This window comes from Melitaea cinxia, chromosome 11, assembly GCF_905220565.1.
Source record: "Melitaea cinxia chromosome 11, ilMelCinx1.1, whole genome shotgun sequence".
NCBI classification, from domain to species: Eukaryota; Metazoa; Arthropoda; class Insecta; order Lepidoptera; family Nymphalidae; genus Melitaea; species Melitaea cinxia.
This window is the reverse complement of record NC_059404.1, coordinates 4,090,787-4,111,006: the sequence shown is the minus strand read 5'-3', so window position 1 is coordinate 4,111,006 and position 20,220 is coordinate 4,090,787. Positions and strand designations below refer to the sequence as shown.

The 20,220-nt window shown below is 32.8% G+C and overlaps 1 protein-coding gene across 1 annotated transcript in view; it reads left to right on the top strand.

The window, feature by feature from the left end:
* Positions 1–20,220, top strand: part of LOC123657829 (progestin and adipoQ receptor family member 4) — a 119,673-nt gene that overhangs the window by 54,154 nt on the left and 45,299 nt on the right. The gene's annotated exons all lie outside the window — the stretch shown is intronic.

Sequence of the window (20,220 nt, the reverse complement as noted above, 5' to 3'; positions counted from 1 at the left end):
TTAAAACAACGCGTTAATCGTTAAAACAAACATACCCTCAAATTTTATAAAACTTAACACGTAGCTTAATTAATAAACAGGTAACTTAGTTTTACAACTAACGACAGATAAATAAAAAGAAATTCGACATATATTACCGTACATGAAAAGTTGAAGCAATAAATAATACAACAAAGACAGCGATGGGCAGATAAATTTAATAAAGGATTTAATATTTCACTTGGTGCTTGTTTTGATGATACAGAGGATATATTGCCATCACTTGGTAAATTAAGTTCATTTATATGTATTCGAGTTCTTTATATTCTTTTTGAAGTTGTCCAAATTTGACACTTACGCAGAAAAGTTACCGTATAGTGTATTTTGATAGATTTGAATAAAAGATATGAAACCTCTGTCTGTGGTATTAAATTTCAACGTCTACCATTTAAACAAAATTTGGACTGAACTAAATCAGTCAACAAGCGTCCCGCTGCTGAGCAAAAGCACCTTCCCATATCAGTGAAGGTCTGGTGCTTTCTCCATTATAAGTAACGTTCTCTATTCGTTGAATTGTTACTATCTCTGACCGTTGAAGAAAATAATGAAATGTTTTTTTTTTTCTTCAACGGTAAGGTTTTTTCGGTTAGCGCAGAGACCCACAAAATCAACAGATTAAAAAAAATATCTGTTCAAATACAAATATCTACCCTGAGAGAAAATCAAACCCTGCAGTAGAAGGCTTGTTAACAATTCCTAACTAATTATTTTAATTTTCTTCAGCACACTTTATTAAGTATTAATACATTTTAAAAAGTGTTGGCATTTACAAACATTCCGAACTGCTAAACAAAAAGTAAGAGACGTGAAGTTTCGCTTTTGTTACGTTTCACTTGAATTTTCGTCACGAATTTCACGTTGAGAATAACGATTAAAATTGAATGTTATTAAATATGAAACCAGACCGTGTTGAGTCAGTTTGTGCGAGCGGGAGGACGAGAGTTTCAAACAAACATCTGTTCTGAGATTTGAGTTAGGCAAATGTTGCCTCTGGGGAGCGACACGGCCGATATGTTGTCCAACGCAATTTCCTTTGTAATAAGTTTCCATAAATGTAAATTGCTGTGGTGTGTATAAGTACGTTTTGAAACCATTTAGACATTTTCATTATATTAAGATATAGAATATATTTATTTAATTTAAAATATTATATGGAGAAATGTAATATGTATTTTTAAATCAATTATTAGCACCAAATGAAAGTCTGTTGTGATCTATGTGATCATGGAATTCTATTTTTTTTTTTTTTGTATTTGTAGTTAAATCTAAAACATTGCATATTTGATTAATTTATATCGACAATATGTTTTTTTAAACAATTTATTTATTATTTATTTATATATTTAAAAATGAGGTTTCACTGTGTTACAAATGCACAAAAATCACACAAACATCAATAGTCAGTACAATATTTTTAATTCACACTAAATTACTGGGAAATCGATAAACATGATAGAATAGATGTTATTATAAATTAAGTGGCTGTTGTTAAATTTTAAGTTTAGTTAAACGAAATAAATTTTAAGTACATTGAAATATCACACGTCATTTTATGTTTTATTGTAATAATTTTTCTGTACTGAAATGTTCATTTATTCTGTAGTAGAAAAAACATAGATGTAGCGAAAACAGCAAAACAAACGTACTGACAATCGATATTTTTGCATCGCTAATCAGTGATAATGGGGCACTCTAGTGTCGACTGTTGTCAAGTATGAAATATTAAACCAATAGATTATTATGAATCTACTACGTAATATATATATAAATGAATGTTTGTCTGTATGTCCTCGATAGAATCGTAAACTGTGCATTTGATCATGTCATGATCTTCAGCAAAGTGTCGTGCATGAGCCCCACAAAAGCTTCTGAGTTGGTACGCCCAAAAAAGAAAGAAAGAAAAGCGTAGCAATGCGCGCAGGAGTAGTGTACTATAAATATTACTATGTACTCGTAGTTGGAATGAAAAGTTTTTACAATCTATAGACTAACAAATTAGTTTTCTAACGAGTTTTTTAAAAACTTTGTAAATGAAAGGGAAAATGCGTTTAAAGACCCGTTTAATATTTTATTTTCAGTTACAAAAAAATGTCAGTGGTTACCAGAAGTCATACATACTTCCTTTGAAATCTGTGTCCAATATTATGCAATTTTTTACACAATTGCAACATAAGGAAGTTCATCATTTATATTAATTAATATTTACAAATATATAAATACAAATATTACACCCACACAGGTGGGAAACGAACCCGCAACCCGCGGAGCAGAAATTATTAATTAATTACCTATAAATCTAAATATATTGCAATGAGAAGATGAAGTAGTGCAAACCCATGTTTTAATTATTATTATTGAAAAAAAAAACAATTTGTATGATAAAAAAATCGTGATGATAAATAATTTCTTAAAATGATTTTTCAGTAACTAAACTAACACACTTGGATAATACCATAACACAAAGAAACAATCAAATTTAATAGATACAGCTAAGCCATTTCACAAAGTTACATATGTGAAAACAAGGTTTACCGAATTACCTAACAAATGTCGTTAAGCCGTATATTGAGTGCGCTCTCCAGAGTACGTATAATATATCTATGTAGAATATGTGTACATATATACCCGCAGACTGCAATAGGATTAAACACAAGAAGTTTTTAGTTCTATGAAATCACTAAAAATCGGTTAAATAAAATTTATTATTATTTTTATTTGAAATACCTTACTTTTGTTTTCTCATATTTATTGTTTTCAGGATAAACCAATAATTTTTTTATTATTTTCAGCTTTTTTTTACCGCAAACCAATTTTATTATATTCTCCATTTATTCAGGCTGTTGACACATCATAAATACTAGAAGCGTGGAATTTTATGTAATAAATCTAATTATTCACTATTTTCCGGCTGAGCAACGTCATCTTTACTCACTAAGAGACACTAACAGATTAGTAAAATAGAAAATAATGATATAAAAAAATCAGTGCTGGAAACGCGACATTCAAATAGTTTGCTTTAAAATAATTAATTATTTACTCAGAAAGCATCGTGACCATAGTAATCCCTACCAAATGATTTAGACAATTAATGAATTCGTTGGTTGACATTGAGATGAATGAAAATGTTAGAAAAACATATCACGTGATCGATCGAATTTTAATGTCAAACTAAGTTTACGCAAGTACGCTTTAATGCGGGTACGAATAATGTTATATATTGTCACTGAAATATTAGGAACTGAATTTTCCGTACAAGGATTGGAGTCCCAAAGAGACTAAATCTCAGTGATCGTATCTGTTGAATATATTTTAACTGACTTCAATAAAGAAGGAAGTTCTCGATCCGTCCATATTTTGTATGAGTTTTACTTCAACTTTATACCGGGTGTACCGATTTTAATAATTTTGATCTAACTGCAATTTTTTAATCATTCCTATTATATATGTGTATTTATTTGATATTTTTTTCGACTACTTAATAATACTTGGTGTATTTGAAGTCATTTTTTTTCGTTTTGCGAGGAAACACAAAAATTAAATGATGGTATAGAAATGATGAAAATCATTTCAGGTACAGCTACTGTGAATATAATGTCAATAAGTAAATAATTGAAAGCATTCAAGAAATCAAAGTAACAAAGTAGGGTTGTTGAAAATGTCAAAGGAAGGTAAGACTGCACTCGCGAAAGGGCTGAAAGGTTAGGTCAAGAGCAATGTCACGCCGCACTGTAGCGTGCCATCGTTGAATACTTGCCAGCATAATGTAACTCACTGCGGCCCGCGGTGTACCAGCGCAAGACAGAACTCTGAGGTATTCTCGGAATATAAAGTAGCTTATGCATTAATACGAGTCATGAAAAGATTAGGCAATTTCAGCGCTTTTGCACTACGTAAACATATAACTTTAACCTTAGAGGTTCATCGGAAGCCACGTACTTATTTAAAATTTAAAAGTTATTTAAATTGTTACTAACCCTAGAATAAGTTTCTTGTTATTAACACATATAATATGGATTCACATCTGAATTTAATGTTTTTATTAATAGACACCTACTGGATATATATATATTATAAACACAATCAATGTTTTTTTTTTTTATTTTATTTATTTTTTATGATTTAAATAAATTACCAGTTTCCAAAATACGAATACTTCAATATCCTTCTTGTCTTTGTGACGACTTTAGACAATATATCTGTAACACTCAAGATAAAAACCCGCATCTAAGTGTATTCTCTACTCTATATTTATCATGCTATAAAACATTTCAAGCGAGTTGAGAACAACTTCAACTTCCTCGGGACATGTCCACTCCCCTAGTGCATTTTTTGTCAGATGCGTTGATTCTTTTATCCGCAGTTCCGCGACTGGCGAATACGTCGCCGGAGGCGTGTCGTAACGGCTCTGTTATTAGGTGAGGCTAGCCATTACGTCAGTTGTTTTACAGCCTTCGAAAAAGGAGGAGGTTATCATCTCAGAACTTTTTTCTGGGTGGACCGATTTCGATGATTCTATTTAATTGAAAGGTGGTACTTGTCGTGTGGTCCTTTTTAGATTGAGACCTGACGAGTACTTAAAAATATTTTTCGTCTACCTACTTTATATTACTGTTCCATGTAATTGAAGTTTTTTTGTTTTCGTTAGCAAGTAAACAAAATTATTTACGTCAAATATCCTTTGATGCTTTTGTATCGTAATATATTTCAATATTCAATCTCAATATTCACCAATCCCGTACATACACAGCAGTAGAAATTTAGACAACACAAATTAAATTATTAAAATATATTTAATCAACACTAAGATACAAACGAATACGAATAAACAAACTCGAGGTATTGCCGAAAATAGCTAAATATTTTCTCCGTATTTTTAGGGTAGTGAATACATTTTTAATAAAAAAACAAAAATACGTTTTCGTTTAAATGTAGGGGCCCGTATATCCATATAGGGAGGGTGAAAACTATCCTTCATTGAATGATAACAATACCCTTAGCGAATTCACGCCAAAATTATCTTCCTAATGTTTCACGAGTCGAAAGCGTCTAAGTCCATTTACCGCCAGGACACCACCCTTTTGTAGACCTCATTAGACACAATTTTAAAGTAAAGTTAAAAAAGAACCTTTTATAACTTAACACCAAATTATAAAAGAATAGTGCCAAGAACTGTCGTATAAAATCGATATCTGTCGATCGTATGTTAAAATCTAAGTTTAGCTTAGTTTTTGAAGTAAAGCTTCTTTACGCACATGACGAGAGCGTTACGAAAAGTGTGATCGGGCGAGGCGAGCGGAGTAAGAGAGAGAGGTGCGAGCACACATTTTCTTTCTCTCTTTCTCTCATAGCCAGTTACCTTTTTTATATTAAGACATTGTATAGGCCTATTGTGCAGAAGTTTTATTTCAATAGTGTGGGCTAAATCACATTATTTTTTTAGAGTGAAGTCTTTAATTTTTTAAGTTATGTCCAAAACGCCAACGTAAATGTCATGAGATTCTATGCATCCGCCTAATCACATTTGACCAGCGTTAAACTTAAAACCACAATCTTTGTAGGATCAATACCCAATAACCCAGCAGTGGGACATAAGGGGCTGTTACAGTTTAGTAGTATGTCTATAATCGACATTTTATCTAAAATTGTCCTTACAAGACTTTAAAGCTAATTTTGAATAACGTTTTAAGGATTTCTTTTTGTCCTTTGTAAATATTAATTCTTTTTATAAAACCTGATTGCATGTTCAAACATAAGTGTTTAAGCAAAGTAAGTTTCGCCTAAACCTGTTGTTTTATAAGTTCTTTATTAAAGCCTTGCTGCGTTGGTTTCTGTTCTATTTACTTGTTTGTTTTAATTTTGTATAATTTAACTTGACTCTAATTTTTTATAAAACATTTTTACCAAGTGTGCATGTAATGTCGTTTCGTCCTTGAGTTCCTTGACAATAGTAATTTAGGATCATATCCTCATGAGAGAACTAGCGTTGTAGCTTACATAATGCCTCAGATATATGCATGTAAGCACATACAGGCACAACGCGTATACGGTGTTATTATTGTCATTAATTTTGTACTTATAGTAAAATAATTTATAACTACGTGATTATTATTTATTTAATACGAAAAATTACTTTTGAATTTGCGCAATATATTTTTAATAATTGTAAAATAAATGACGATATTGAAAATTAAAAATAAAACTGAAAATAAGGATCTCACCAAAAACATTTTCATGTAAAATGTTGCCAAGACGAGATCATATGGCTCGCACTGTCAAAAAGTTATCACATCTCATGTAGAGCCAAGCTTCTAACTCTACACGCCCTAACTCTACAAGCCCTAACTTCACAAACTCTACACCTTAGTTAAAATATTTATGTGGCTTGGCCGTTTCGTTACTACCGGTTGCCGATGTTATAGATGACGACTTTCCTGTCTTATTTATATAAATATATTTTCTCTTTTTATTTTTATTTGTATTATATGTATATCAATTATTCTTCTTCTTTTTATTTTTTCTTTAATACAACTATTGTATGACAGAAAAGTAAAAAAACAGTAAAAAAATTTTTCACCTTACGCCCACGCCCATATTTTGACTAAGGTGTAGAGTTTGTGAAGTTAGGGTTTGTAGAGTTAGGGCGTGTAGAGTTAGAAGCTCTACATGAGATGTGATAACTTTTTGACAGTGCGAGCCATATGATCTCGTCTTGGCAACATTTTACATGAAAATGTTTTTGGTGAGATTTCACTTCTTTTTGTAAGTTGCTTATGACAATATTATAGTTGCATTTTACCTCCGAGACATTTTATACCATAAAAATTATCCCATCTTCACCATATTCGGTTTAAGCACGCTGTTTTTGATTTTATGTTGAACTGATATGCAAACGGTGATCTCCGCCAAAACTTAAATACTAAACTAATAACCGATTTTTATTTTTTATGTATTTTATTATTATTATTAATAACAAGGAGTCCCTATATCAATTTTCAGACCTCTAGCATTAAAATTTGCGGAAGTCTCATACAAACTTCCATCCCCTAGTTTAAGGGGTTGGGGGGTAAAAGTTCCAAGTTTTAGAATTTTTTTGTTGTTTGTGTATTAATACTAGCTTACATACCAAATTTCAGCTTTCTGGGACTTCAGGAAGTACTCTAGGAATTTTGATGATCATCAGTGAGTAACGAAATCGGGGTTTTTTAGATATCAATAAAATCTAAAGTATAAGAGCTATGCAATTGAAACTTTATATGTTTAATAAGTCCACTATTGACACCATATCCCCAGAATTTTGTTTATCTGGTATAATCCAAACCCAAGTTATGAGGGTTCAAAAAAACGACGAAGCACTTCGAGAAAAGATAGGTAGTGCTTTTCGTTTTTTTTTTGGGTTCATCTTGGCGGGGGCACTACCGTGCCCCCAAATTTTTTTGGGTTCGTCTTGGCGGGGGCACTACCGTGCCCCCAAATATTTTTTGTAGGAAGAACGTAAATCAGTTAAAAATAGGCTTCACTGATAAAACTGCATTCATGACAACACAATTTGAAATAAAAAATTTCTTAATTCAAAGGTTTTGGGCTATTAATTTTTGGCAACAGATTGTATTATTTCACGGCAGTAAAAACATCGTACAGAAATAACTCTTAGTTAATAGGTCACGATGGAAGGGTGGGTCTGCGAATACGAAATACTGACGAATTTTGTAGATACATTTATTTCGCTTACTGAAAAACAACTTACATAAAATTAAGACAATACATTGTAATTAATTAAATGAGTTATTATAGTGTATTTTTTTTTTTGTCAATAACCTGTCTATTGATGTAGGAGAGCTATAAAATGTAGATAATTGGCTTTAAGTCCGTCTATTGCAGACGATTTGGACAGTGTCAGACAGACACTGTGTCGCCTAGGACACTCTTCAGGAAAACGCAGAGTTGCCTAAACTCTGTGCCACCCTCTCCACCTCACTGGCCAGGCCCACATGAACGACGAGTCGATACGTGTGGAGCCAGTTCGGCTGCAGGAGTCTTTCGCATTTTAGAGCTACTCCACGAATGCTTGACGGCGACCCCAATCCGGGTTTCAAATGAAGTTTTCCTTCTTCAGGACCCTGATGAATTCGAGCCAGGTGTATCACTCGGTCGCCTTTTACGACCCCCACAGGAAGAAAGGGAGTGGTGCTATTCTATTCTGCTGACACCACACGCCTAAGACGTAGATGCAACGGTGTTTACCCTTTAGTTTTTAATATATTCAATGTATGTACCTACAAACAGTCGTCTGTTTATAAGGTAGCCTACTTGTTGTCTTTGTTTTAGATGAGAGATGGATGACATATATACGTACATATTTTGTTGATAAATTTACATTTAAATAATTTGTCTGAATATGTCCTATATACCACATCCAGACTAAGGATGAAAATCGAATCCAGTCCCAAATCAGAAAGCAGCGTTTGCGCCAACGGACTAGTTAAGACTGTTACATACCCTAAGCTAAAAACGCTAAAATAGTTGGTGGTAACCCCCTTAGTTCAGCTCATACAGAACGTGTATCTTTATTTATTTTATTTATTTATTTATTGTTATATACAGACACATATAGAAAAGACACAGAATAATATGTACAAAGGCGTTCTTATCGCTTAAGAACTATTATATAATCTTTATTATATTTATACATCATATAAAAAATATAACGAGAAAAAATATAAATCGGTTTTTGATTTATTGTGTGCTTAGTTCGGACAATCTATGAACGGTTTTATGGTAGATAAATACTCCATAAAAGCGCTCTTACGTTATGAACTAGTTGATACTCGCGACGTCGTTTACGTTTATTTACGTTATTTTTAGTTTTTTTTATTACATGTATAAAAATGAGTTTGTTACGATTATAACGTAATTGCTAATAACTGCATTGGTTTTAAGTAGTGACTGATTTAAAGTTAGGCTTTCGGGGTCATAATTATTAACAGTAGTGATGGTTTGATATCCATCCACTTTGCTTCAATTTGTGATTCGGGAATAAGCATACAGATTGAGAGAATGAAAGACAAGCAGACAGACCTACAGGCAAACAGACAGCCAAAGCTTCTAAAAACAATTGTTTCAATTTGAAAATTCATTTTTGACACAAGCATTGTACAAATTTCGCAACTAACCTTTAAATTATCTAATAAACTACAGAAATCTCATTACAGTTGAAAGTAGTATGATAACACTAGCGCTTGGATTTTCAGAAATTTTCACATTCAACTTGGCTCGTGAACATCATGGCCGCATTACCGGTCGTAACGGGGAAATCATTAACTTTGTTCGCAGCTCCCTCTGAATTTTTAAACAACGGAAGGGTTGGGGTTTATTTCAGAGAGTATAATTATAAACAGATTTCTTTTATGTTTACAATCTCTAAACCAATATCATAACTCTTAGTTAACATTATATATATTTTTAGCATATCAAAGAGTAAATGCAAGGTATGACTAATTTTGTAATAAAACACAGTTTATTTAAAGTAACTGTAGAATCTACGTTTTGAATCTGTGGCACAAAATGTAATTTTTATTTGCAAATAAGTTCAAAATTGCTTGATCACAGTAAATTTTGACTTTGTTACTGAGTAATACGTATAGTATATTTTTGCTGTCAACTATCCACATTCGCTTATTTTATAAAATGTTTCTACTACTCATTGTTGTAACACACAATATATTATTGAGTTTAAGTTAATTTTTTTTATAATTATATTTACAACAACAATAATATCTACATATATATAAAGCGCAAAAAACTTAATTACAACTTAAGTCGACTGCAATGAAAGCATACGGACGATAATTATGCTAAAAAGACCGTAATTTTTTTATTCAAAAGAGTAAAACTTTTACTAAGAAATACTAAAAGGCTTTGCGTTAGACTAATACCGGTGTCTAGCTCGTAATATAGAACGAGGTCTAATATTACTTTACATGTTTCATTACGTCCACTTTAACGTGAGGGACATCTTTGAAGCGAGATAGTTCGTGTTCTATCACGTGTATCGCTAACTCGTCGTGAGTTCGAATCCGTGTTAGAAACGCTGATGCAGTAGACTATACTGGCATGTAGAGGTGTATCTTTTATTGAACAGTTAAGTAACAAATATGTAGTTCAATTTTGCCAAAAAAGTGTTGTAAAAACTTTTGAGGGGTTTATCTGGACAAGTTTTAGTCGACTTAATACGAACATATAGTAATTAAACAATGTTTTTAAAAGGGAAAACAAAAATAGAAACAGAGTTGCCATATCCATCTTTGAAAAGTAAAGTATAGTAAGGTATATTGTAAATCGGTAAAATATTACGGTAATGAGGTATTCTATTATTTATTAATTTATTTTGTTATTTATTACATATACGAGATTACACATTGACTTTATGAACCTATAATAGTGAAATGTAATGTATCATAAAGAAAAAAAAAAGAACAAAATCTTGTTATTATTCTAGATCGAACAATAATAATAAAATTTAATTTAATTATTATGATTATGGGCAATTTTTATTTATTAAGGTGTTCACCTCCTAACTGCGTGCCTTTAAATGGAGGGTTGTGTAGGTTGGTGTTGCAATACCTTTAGACTACGTTCCACGTGAAAATAAATTTCTAACCCTTTTTTAAATGTTACTTTGTGTTAATATACGAGCTACTATGGCAACTATGGTAACGTACTTCTACATAGCCGTCCAATGCCAATGCCTAATTTCTGTTAGACCTAAAAACATCGATAAAACGAATTATTGATACTAACTGTTAGATAACTAAAGAAACCCACAGTGGAAACGAATTCCGTTTCGCGTACTTTGTTTTTTATGATAACCGGCTCTCCCGAAAGATAACATGTGGTATGAGTCTATCAAAGTAACTAGTCTAATTAAACAAAGTCAAATTTAAAAATGGGCTACGGATTCTATTTTCACGAGGGACGTGATCTATTACACCTACATAGCCCCCCATTCGGAAGAACGCAGTTAGGAGTCGAACACATTATACACACTACATACATACATTTAAGTACAAAGTTTGTACTAATGATCCTATTATTTTACAAATTTAATGGACGCTACACATTACTGCCACTACTACATACTTTTACACATTTCTTGGGAATGTAAATTTTTGTGTAAAGATGTTTTGGTACCTACTATGCGCTAGTTTAGCCAGAGGAGAATCTTCTTCTTCTTAAAGTGCCATCTTCTCACGAAGTTCGGCGATCATTTTGGCAACTTGTACCCTTGATACCGCAGCCCTGAATAACGAACGGGTGCTTTTCCCAAACCATTGGCGTAGATTTTTTTGCCAAGATGTTCTTCTACGACCCACACTGCGCTTGCCTTGGATCTTGTCCTGGATAATAAATCGAAGAGCTGGTATTTAGAGCTTCTCATGATGTGGCCGAAGTATTCAATCTTTCTTTTCTTAACTGCGTACACAACTTCCGCTTTCTTCTTCACACGACTTAGCATAGTTACGTTCGTTACCTTATCTTTCCAACATATCCTTAACATTCTCCTGTATACCCACGTTTCAAAAGCTTCAACCTTCCTACAGGTCGATTCGGTGAGTGTCCATGCTTCAACACCATACAAGAGAATGAAAAAAACGTAATAGCGTGCTAATCGTACTCGTAGCTTGATGTTCAGCTTCTTATTGCATAGAAGTGGTTTAAGCTGAAAGAAAGTATTACGGGCTTTTTCTATGCGGCACCTTATTTCCAGACTGTGGTCGCCCGTATCGTCGACCCAGCATCCTAAATATTTGTATTTGCTAACTTTTTCTAGTGGCTCTCCATTACAAAATAGAGTGGGGTTAGCAGGTGGTATTTTACTATCTGTCATATACTTGGTTTTCTTCAAAGGAGAATAGATCTATAATATGTTACCATAAATCAACTTGGCAGCAGATTATAATCTAAGCTTAGTTGTACAGGGAGTGAAGCTAAAATCTTTACGTAAATCGACTTATATTATAGCTAAGTATATACCGAGGTCAAGGTAGCGTAGCCTTTCTATGTAAAATTGTTACACGAAGCTATGTGAAAGCAATATTGTTAACAATTTTCTTAAAATAATGCACTTAAAATATTATAAACAAAATCGACTTGCGTGGTTTCTAATCGCTCCTATGACATGATTTTCCGGTGATGGTAATTTTTTCTACTTTCGAAAGTAATTTCGAAACAGGTTTTCAAGCTTTTTAGTATTCTTAGAGCAATCCAATTTGGTGCAGTTATTCGGAACATTTACGCGTGCATAAATTCAACAACAATTAACATTGTATTCGTTTTTAATGAATTAATTTTAGTTAATGTAAGACTCCTTTTATTTGAAATGAAAATTTTACACAGAAGAATCTCCAAGAATCGTTGGAGTTATTTTTTAAAAAACAATTTTTAATAATTACAAAATTAGTCCTGAATTGTAAATATAACGCTAATAAACCTATAAATAAGTACATCTTTGTCATATATTACGGCGATTTATTTATATTTATATGAGGTTTAACAAATGAGATGTAAAGTGAACGTTAAATAAGAGATAATCTGTCGTTTAACGAAATTTTAGGTTAATAAGAGATGAGTTGAACCGCGAAATCGTTTTCCAGCGGACGTTGAATTTTTAACAGTGATATTTTCAGGCTGCGCTCTTAACGACACCCTCGCTGAATTTTTTTTTATAGTAATATTTTATAAAAGAAAAATTTTCAATTCTTTTTTCGTAGCTAGCTTAATATAAACACAAGTTGCCTGGTATAGATAATGCATATTAAGATATGAATTTTTCTTTCGTTTCGTACATTTTTTGTATATACCGTTAAAAACTATTTAATTTTACAGAATTCGATATTTTGTTATGTTGTAAGTTATTAAATTTTTTAATTTATTGTAGTACAGTAACATTTTTTTCGCTAATTAACGGGATTGACAGGAATAATTAAGAAAAATATACATTAGCGTCATAGAAACAAAAATCTCTGAAGATCGTTAACTACTAAAGGTATATATGTATGTGGACACGCCTCGTTAGTGTGGACGTTTACGATTTGGTAGTCTTAACAGTTTTTAAAGTTATAAATATCCTTATATTTACAGCAATCTGCTACAGCGTACCTAAATAAGCAATAATTACTGACCCTTTACGACGTCATAAGTCTACAAATCCGTAAAGCTCGGCTTCAAAACCACGAACAAACAATAATATTTAAGAACCCTAATTCTGTCCTAATTTACGATATTAGTTGATGCAAATACATTAATTGTCAAATCAATATATTTGATTATCAACGGCATACAATTCCTTTTAGTACGGTTGTTTTATATAAATTTTGACGTAAATAAAATCAAGACTACGAGACGCGCGGCGCAGTCGTCAGAACCGGCTATTATGCTTGTGATCGTAAGTTTAATTCCTGCCAGAGACAATTCTTTCTTTTGACATTTGTTTGGCATGTTTCCTTTCCGCTGTCACAAGTTTCTCATCCCACTGAAGTCCGTTGAGTGTGACGCTTTTAATTATTTATAAATGTCAAAGTAAATGGTCAAAATATCTCGCTTTCAGATGTTCAGATTTAAATTCAACGTTGTCAGTGTAAGCTGGCTTTATAAATGGGTCACCTGGTTTAGCCGCTGCATTATCTACGTCACTCTTTTCACTTTTGTAATCGCTGTAGTATTGCTGTTGCTTTAATTTTTCCGGCACTTAAATTAGTTCAGGGTTATGAATTTGTCCGAAAAAAGGTTTCAATTTTCAAGATAACATTCCGCGATGTTATAACTGTTATAAACTTAGTAAATGTGCCAACCAAATGCAGTTAAAAACGTTTGGTTGTTTAGATTTTGCAAAATTGCAGAAATTTAATATATTAGTATTTAAGGATTTAGTATCTGTACTGACAAGCTTCAAACCTTCTATTATATTTGTGTTCGTAACAGAGATATTCACACAAATTGTGTCGTTTCTCAGGCGTGTACAAACAAAACACGAACGTTCTCGTAATATTCGCCTCTCATAAGATTTGACGTGATTCGCTTTTGAAAAAAATGTAAAATATTTATTAAATATTTTACATTGATCGTGAGTTAGTTATTACTAGCTGCCCAGTAAACTATGTTCTCTTAGATTTATTTTTAAATATAATTTTATACGAACTTGGTCCTGATAACAAAGAACTCGAAAAAGACTATACAATTATTAAAGTAAAATATTTAACAGCTTACTTTTGACATATACAATTATACATCTATATACTTCGAGTATTTTTTGTAAAGATTTTGTTAATAGCATTCCGGTTTCTCTTTGAATATCAATTGCTTCGTGACCTGACTGTTGTGAAAATTAAATAAAGACTTACTCACTGGGTTCTGTCTTGACTCTTAGAGATCTAACTTAAGGATTACAGAAGGCTTTCAGTCAGTCAGTCAATCCGTTCAGCTTATTGTAGTTCACTCCTGGACATAGGTCTCATTAAGTTTGCGCCAGACATCCCGGTTTTTGGCAATGCTCATCCAGTCTACACCGGCAATCTTACGTAGATCATCGGCCCAAAGGGCCGGAACGTGTTCCACACTGCGTCTGCCATCAGGGCTTTGCTGCCGTAAAATAATCGAGTGTTTACTCGCGAGCCATTTATAAAGCTGTTTACTTAATACCTATAAGTACACCGTGGTCCGTCACTTCGTTTGCAGACTAGCTTCGGTTCGCGTGACTTCAATTCATTTTTTATTTATTATCAGTATCGGTTTGTGAGTGGTCTCCAAAAGTACAAAAAAAGTCTTCACAATACCATAACGATTATTCTATTATTGACAATTTTGAACGAAAAATGTCTAGTTTGAATTAAACGCTTCGGTTGACTACGCAGGTTTTGTAGTGCCCGCATATAATACACATATACTCGTAAACATTACTCTGCCGTTCTATTTAATTTATTCTAATCTGAGTCTAGTTTGAAAATAATTTTATTTGTTCTTAAAGAAAATAAATTGACTGTAGCTATTAGATCCTTACTACAGTAGCCTATAGACGCCTGCAAATCGAAGCATCGCAAGCGCGTTGCCGAACCTACTGACAATCCTCCCATGAGCTCTGGTCACCTTACTCACCACAGGAATACAACAAGCAGTATTATTTAGCTGTGGTCCTCTGTAATGTCGTGGAACTGTGTTATCCCTTAGTCGCTTCTTACGACACCCACAGAAAAAGAGGGGGTGTCTATATTCTTTAATGCTTTAACCACGCAGCAACCACAATCACCTTGGAACTTAAAAAGCCGATGGCGGGATAACCATCGTATTGCTGGCTTTGAAATACACAGGCCGAAGACGGGCAACAGCGTCCTCGGTGCGACAAAGCCAGCCCTGCGGTCACCCACCCGCCTGCCCAGCGTGGTGACTATGGGCAAAACACATGAGTTCACACCATTTTTGGCGCGAATTTGTGGAGGCCTATGTCCAGCAGTGGACTACGATAGGCTGAAGTGATTATGATGATGATTCTGTACGGTCGAGGTACAGTCGGGCAGAACTAGATTTAGAGCACTGTTATTTGACTCACGATTCGCAGTTTTAAGTACAAGGAAAAAGGTATATCTAAATGAATAAACCTCTACAATGTATTTTCCTCTTTGACAATTTTATGAATACACGAGTAACAAATAAAACAATTATATTCTTCGTGGTAGAAGCCGCAATTTTTGTCGATCAAATAAACTCCCGAATCAATACTAAGAAGCTTAAAGATTTCCACAAAATCACAATGGACATTATGATATATTATTGTTAGTGAACTTTTTTGTTAAAATTTATAAAACGATTAAGGAATACCTAAAAAAAAGTACATTAAACAAAATTATGTTTTCCTCTTTTTATACTCAGTAATTTTTCACAAAGGGAATTACACAAATTGACCATAACAATAGGCAAATTACCCCAATAAATTTTTTTTTGTTATTTTTTTACCTCATAAAATTAAAACAATATACAGATTGATCTTTATTATTACTTTATTTTGAATGTACTTTGGAAAAAATTGAGTCACCCCGTGAATCAGGATTCTAAACTTTAGACAAGCGGCAAAGCAAAAAATCCTTTTGAGATTGTAAAGCGAAAATTTGTAAGGATAAATGGATGGATGGATTAATTTTGTTATTCTTTCGCACATAAACTACTGAACTAAATGTGATGAAACTTTTTACGTAGATAACTGAAGATCCAGGATAACAGATAGGTTACTTTTTATTCCAAAATTAAACGGGGATTCGGAAATTACGAAGGTGAAACCGCGAGCTACAGCTAGTGAACAATAAAACAAAATATAATTAATGTTGCATAATGATATCTGGAAAATTTGGAACGTTGATAATGCATAAAATTAATAACCACATGCTTAAATCTGCAGTAACAAGTGATGCGACTGACGTTGCACGCCGATACGTAAATTACCGGATGATTTATTAAAGTTGAATCGTGCGGAACGGCTTCCGTGCCAGCGTGGAATGGGAAATGTCACAGACACGTAATTTTGACTGTTATCTGTTGTAATGATTTTAAATTTAAGTTTAGTTGCTTGCCACTTTTCTAAAGACCATTTTCAGTCCACAATCAATAAATAAATGAAAAACAAATAAATGTCATTGAACAACGAACATCCGTTCCTAAGGTCAAACTTAATACCTATCTTACAAGTCAATCATCAACATCCTTCTGATATAACGGCATATTGTTTAGATAAATATACATACATATAACAATTAGAAAAGAAATAGGAACCGTCACTCTATTTCTGAAAATATTTTAGGTACATTTCTGTTAAATCAATTAATTTAAACTTATAATATTAAGTTTAATATAGGCAAAGTACCTTTACTATTTACTTACCGCTAATTAGGAAGATTATTCTTCAATTGTTTGAGAGCTTCTGATTTCAGTTTGGTTCTATAGTGTTCTGTATTCTTTATTCTTATTCTGCTTTGTAACTAAATATATAAAATGTAAATCTTCGATTGTCATCGCTTCAGCCTGTTATATCCCACTATTGGGCATAGGCCTCTTACCCCATGTAGGAGAAAGATCAGTGCTTAATCCACCACGCTGCTCCAATGCGGGTTGGCGGATATATTCCTTACTATGAGTAACGATCGCTATCAGTTGCACATGATAGCAACTAGGACCGACGGCTTAACGTGCTCTCCGAGTCACGGTGGGGTGACCCAAAAGGACTGCACAAACACCCAGACCGCGGCGAACACCTGTATGGCCTATACAAATGTTTGTCATATGCAGGGATCGAACCCGCAAGAAACAGAATAATTCAGAATTTAAAGTTTTATTGATAAAGCTAGGTTGGCGATTCGCCCTACTTGAAGGGGAAGCAAATTATATCTCCGATACTCCAGAAATCGAAGAAATATATTCTGAATCCGATCAACACGAGTAATATGGACGTTATAAATTGAGCTCCACTCGTGATGCATTTTCAAGGTGACTACAGATTTACGAACATATATTCTTATAGAACTAAAAATGAATGTTGCTAAACGCATAACTCGAGAATGGCTCGACCAATTCGGCTAATTTTTTTGTATGTTCCTTAAGGATCGCGGAAGGTTTTAATACTAAAAAAAGTGCTCACTCAGACAATCTATTACATTAAGTTCAGTTTTTGTACAATATATTTTTATTTTTATATGTAATAAATAATTAGAACTCGCAATCACAACACTTAAACACCGAAAAAAGTTTAATTCATGGAAAATATAGACATATTAAGCAGTTATAATAAAAAGGAATTGAAAATAACCCATTCAATTACACAAATAATAATTGTTTACTTCGAATAACGACAAGATCTTTACCTTGTCCTAGTTAAAAGAGAAAAATTGGGAGCCTATCTTTAGCGAACTAACAATAGCTTGAGGTTTAGATCGTCAAGGCCGTACTGGCTGCGCCCATCGCTATTCAACAATTTTCAACAGAAAGCTATCAATGACGTGGTATAAAAGATATGGGGCTATTACTCCGAGGCGCAGCGGGGCGTGTTTGTCGGTGTTACGTTTTATATATATGTACATATAATCTTGAGTCTTCCCGTCGATTTACAGCACATATTTTCTCTACAATATATAGAACAGGTATAATTCTTAATATTAATTGGATATAGAGGTCCCGGAAATGAACGGGGTATAAACATCAATGGACTTGCAACGTTCCTGGTATCGTAGACATCGTGACGCCTTTTATGTATATATGTAAATAAAGTTACTTCCTTATTTTTATTTTAGAGTACAAATATAGTCAAAAAAGTCATTCATAACCATATTTAAAAAAGGAATACATTTTTAATTCCATTACAAAAAGAAGAAAAAAATCACTTGTTAGTAAAAGTGAATTAATTACTATCGAAAGCTGTGGTCTCGACTTCTTTCGCAATAAACTCCGTTAAAAATATGCAAGTTTTCAATACTTTCAATGCTCTTAAACCTGTAAATAAAAACGAACTACCGGAGCGAGCGAGCGCGGTCTCGCAATCAAAGAGTTCCCTGTTAATTGGCTCTCCGTGTATGGAAAAACCGTGCCTCTATTCATGGGATAGGCTATTTAATTGAACTAAGTTTGCATCCGGTTTCACACTTTTATTTACCGTTATTCAATTTAATCCAACAATTTCAGTTGCATATAAAAACAATTTTTCTTTTTTATTTAAGTGTTAATACACATTTTACAAATTAAATAATACACAAGGTTAACTACAGTTATAAGACACATTTATGTGTGTAAAGCAAATCGTGAGAGAAACTGCACGTTATTAAGAAAATGGAAAGACTTGTACATATACAAATCCGCAGCAGAGCAAACGGGTGAATAATTTCAATCCAATTATTTTCTAATAGGAATAAACATCCACCCTGCAGTAGTAGTTATAGTACTCATTTAGAAGCTACTGAAACTGCAGTATGCCTATTTATCTACTTATGTAAAAATAAATATTAAAAATATTTTTGTTGGATCACATCCTAATCAACCTAAAAAATATAAACTGGAAATAAAATTTGCTTCATCGATTTATTTTCATGCAACTAGGTCGACAACGAGTACGGCTCACCTGATGGTAAGCGATTACCGTAGCTTATAGACCCTGCAACACCAGAAACATCGCAAGCGCGTTGCCGACACAGTGTGGTAACAGGAACACAAAACTGCATGAAATCATTAATATTATTTTACATATTATATGTGCTAACATTATATGTGATCTTCTGTAACTCGATACCTTATATCTTTCAATAAAAAGTTTAAAATTTATCAAGCCAAGATTAAAGTAAGTAAGAGTATAAATAAAATATATTGTAATTATCTTTGATTATATAATATGTATGAGAACTGCTACAAGAGAGGGATCTGCGAGCAATTGTTGTCTAATAATAAATTTCCTTTTTATAATACATTAATAACATATAACATATGCCTAATAAGCACAGACCCTTATTGAAAAGGGTTTTGTTATGTAAAACTCTCTGGATTATCCCGATTAAAGCATGAGAATATAAATACTTAAAGTCAACAATATCGCGTTGTATCATATCAAAAAGTTACTTGTATTCTGTTTTAAACGTGCTTAACCTATCGTTAAATAGTGCCGAGCCAACTAGATATAAAATCCTGTTTATTTAGGAAGGTTATCAAACTATAGGTCATAAAATTGCGATTGGTTGGCTCAAGCAGTAATTTTTGTGACTTTAGCCGACCTCACAAGGATCTAAATTACAGACGAGAACAAATTTGACAAACAAAATTAAAACAGCTGCATAAAATTCTACCAATTTTCCCACTTTCCTTTTTTATTTCAAGTTGAAAATAAAAGATGTCTCGTCGCTTTGATATTCAGTTCAGAAGATTAGTAAATGGTGCATACATTTTATTTTAATATCGTCTAAAGCTGTAAAGGAAACACGAGCGCATCTGATGTTTCGATGGAGACGTGTACTCTAGTATATTATCTGTATTACGTCAGAAAGTTTACATTTACATAAATATAAATCGATTTCGATTTTTGAATATATTTTATAGTTTAGATTTAGTCTTTAGTGTAATTAATTTGTACCTATTTTTATTATTTAATAATGAACCAAATATGTAAAG